This window comes from Medicago sativa, chromosome 6, assembly GCF_051527215.1.
Source record: "Medicago sativa cultivar Bolivia chromosome 6, Bolivia_mono, whole genome shotgun sequence".
NCBI lineage: Eukaryota > Viridiplantae > Streptophyta > Magnoliopsida > Fabales > Fabaceae > Medicago > Medicago sativa.
The window spans coordinates 43,782,066-43,785,581 of record NC_140754.1 but is presented as its reverse complement, the minus strand read 5'-3'; the positions used below and the strand labels follow the sequence as shown (position 1 = coordinate 43,785,581).

At 34.5% G+C, this 3,516-nt stretch overlaps 1 long non-coding RNA gene across 1 annotated transcript; it reads left to right on the top strand.

The window, feature by feature from the left end:
• Positions 1-286: 286 nt before the first annotated feature.
• Positions 287-927, top strand: LOC146915334 (uncharacterized). Its single transcript, XR_015013313.1, has 2 exons — positions 287-569; positions 683-927. It is a non-coding gene; the product is annotated as an uncharacterized LOC146915334 (long non-coding RNA).
• The last annotated feature ends 2,589 nt before the right edge of the window (positions 928-3,516 follow it).

Here is a 3,516-nt window from a genome sequence, read left to right as displayed (position 1 = left end):
GCTTCATAGCATGCAAGTCATGGGAAATGCACAACCCTAAGCTTTCTCATATTCTCTCTAATTAGTAGGGTTTTGAAATAGCTCCGGCTGCTCATCAGCCTTTCTCTTAATTCTCAAATTTATGCTGTCATGAGTTTGTTTGTTTGTTTAACTACACATATAAATACCTATATAACCTGCTTTTTCATTTGTTACTCAGTTATGATCATTTTCCATAACCTTTATTCATTCGTTCATTTATTTTTAATTTATCTCCACCTCTTGAAATATTGTCAGCAAATGATTTTATTTCTTATATTATATTTTTCATCAACAAGTGTAATTTCCTTGATTAATCGGTCGGTCACTTGCATTTCCAAATCCTTTTCCCATTAGGTTAGTGGAATCATCATATTCAAATTTTGTATAAGCTAGAAGGATTGAGAAAATTAAGATGCCAAGTACTTTGTCTGATGAGATCTGGAGAAAACTGGGAATCATTCTTCTTCCAGTCCTTCGGATTTTAAAGCAGAGAAAATGACCGTCCAGATCCAGATGTATCGGTCTCTCTTTAAAAAAACAAAATAAAGGTACTTTGCTGTTTTTTATTATGTCATTCTTTTTAGCCAATTTTTCTTAGGCCTGAGTTTTGATGGTTAATGTTAAGTGCATTAATTAGAACGTGACTTGTTTCAATATGCAGGCAGCATCGTATTGAAAATTATTGAAGTAGCGATACATTGTACAACATTTTCTTAATGAAGATCATGTTACAACAGCTTCTGATGAAAGGTCACTTATGTTAAAATAGGATGTTAGCATCAATCGTTTATTTAAATGTTAGTTATACTAATTACTACATTAGTTTGTTCTTCTGATTCGGTATATATGCCTTCATGTAATTCATATTATCTCATGATTAATATAATTTCCAATTTACTTTTTCTAGTTTTCTCTTTTTAAAGACTTCTATCAGGAATCGTACTATGATTTCAGAGAGATAATAATTTCGCTACAATCTTTCTCTAATTTAAGGCTTTGTGATCAGTATAATCAATTTATCATCATTTATCTTCTTTCGCATGAAAGAATTATCAAGAACTAAGAGCCAAACATTAAATGGAAATCTGCTTTCATTCCAAATCAACTTTTCAGAATATGTACTTCTCATTAAATAACTTCGCAGAATTGCTGATGAAACTAGTAACAATCAAATCATTTAGTCAATATTAATTTACAATTTTTTTTTTGGTAAACTAGTAACAATCATTTTTTTTGGTTACATGATAATTAACAATATATATAACAAAAAGGAGACGTTTATAAGCAAAGGTTTATGATTTTAAGGCATATGACTTTTGTAACTTTTGTGACTGTAGAAGAGGTTCATATCCTACAAAAAGAACCAATATCATATCCTAAATTTGAAACTAACATAGAAGGGGTTCAATACCCCTTGTGAATTACGTGCCATCTTCATAGTGTTATATCAGATCAGACCACAGCTTAGTAGAGGGATCTAGTGGTAGGCAAAGCCGCAGAGCGCAAGAGACTGCATTAGCAGCACCCGATAGTGGTGGAGGAAGTGGATGGAGACAAAGAGTGGGTGGCACAGGTGAAGCGGTTGATGTTACCTTTGCAAGATTTGAATTCACTTCCTAATGGTGGAAATGATCTCAGAAGAATTCACTTCAAGTATGTTAAGAAATTACAAGATTTGAATTATTTTCTTACCAGTTTAGTTATTGAATGTAATTGTACCGAACAAATCAATACTAGCACCGGTTTGAGAAAATAAATGTAATTAAATGTAACGACACATTTCATGTTGACTCCACTGACACGCTTTCACTCTGAAGTATCGATGCTACATATGTTTAGTTTACCTCTTAAAACTCTAACCTTAAAATTAGTGCCAAGAATTTAGTTAGAATTGTAGTATAAAGGACGACTTCCAAAGATGAATGCATGTAACTGATGGGAGCAAGGAGCTTCGTCGAGTCTGATTTGTGTAACTCATTATGGCCCTGTTTCACAAAAAGGAAGGTTTCTAGCATTGCCTTCTCATGTTGAACAAAAAATGGCAGAGACCATAAATTTAGTTCTCAAGCTACCTGGTTCAAGTAGCTTGGCTTTCAAGTCAGATATTTTCTAAACACTCTGGTGCCTTTATTTTGTTTTACAATAAGGGTGCACTCCTATTTTGTTCATTCTTTTCTCACACACTTTTACTTTTTATTCACCGTCTTTTGGATATTGTAGATTCAAAAGTAGGAATATAGTCAAGCTGTCAAAATCGAAGAGTGAATGATATTTAAGTTAGTCATCTTCTTAGATAAATCAAATCGTTACCGGGATGCCCTACTATTTATTAGTGATTCTCTATTTCATATGTTGTTTTTATCTCAAAGACGGTCTTTGCTATGATTATTTTGACCGATGTTTTTAGACTTTTATGTACAATAAGCCATATTGGAAATCCGTAAATTAGTAATTTATGAACTTGTGTTGGGAGACCGCTGCAAATACTTGAACAAAGAAGAAGATGAAGAAAATGATGATGGTTCAACAGATAAATTCCAAAGTGTGTGCTTGATAGTATCCTTCTTGCCTATTTCAACTAAGTACCTTTGAAGTGTTTCTTGATATCTTTGGCCATCCAACTTAGACCCTGTTGCGAATCTTTTGTATCCATTCCATGCTGTTGTAATGAGTCAAAGAGATGACAAGGACAGTATAGGAAATATGAAAGTGGACACTTATAAATAAGAGAAGGCCAACGAAACAAGACATGAAATGTGTGATGTAACTTCTTCTTCTCTTTGATTCTCTAGTCCCTCACTTCTATTCTGCTTATTCTTATTACATTCCTTTTGTTACCTATTACTCTCTATCAACAGAGATTTCAATTACCAAATTGTAATGCTTAATTGAATGAATCAATGAAATTTCATTTACATTCCTATTCCAATTAAGTAGAATCATTACATTGGTGCTTTCATTGTCACCATGGCATGGGCTACATCAGTAGGATCTCACTGGGAAAAAATAGAAGCGGAATATAATGCTGAATGGGCGAAATTGGCGTATCTGGACGGTCTGGGATATACAGTTTGGGACCGAATTGAAGCCAAATTCAACCTGTGACGCAAATACTTCTCTGGAAGCTCTTCCCATGGTGTTCAAAACTCAGTTGAGAAAACTCCAACACAACCATGTTCACCTCCGTTCATATCTTCCATGGCTGAGTCGAAAGGACACCACAAATTCCCTATGACTGATTATGCACGAGAAATTCGAGAGTCATGTGCAAGAATTCTCGAGTTGTTGCAAGTGGCGAATCCAGTGCATGAGCCGAATTTAACAACATCGATGGAAAATTCGACAAGTGATTTCAATGGTGAAATTGTTGCCTTAGTGCAAAAGGAGATCGATGCTTCAGAATCTTCAATGGAGATTGATGCATCCGAGATGATGAGCAAGTCTCTCCCAATTGCAGGCGAAATTCATCCCTCTTTGAAATCAATCGAGGAACAC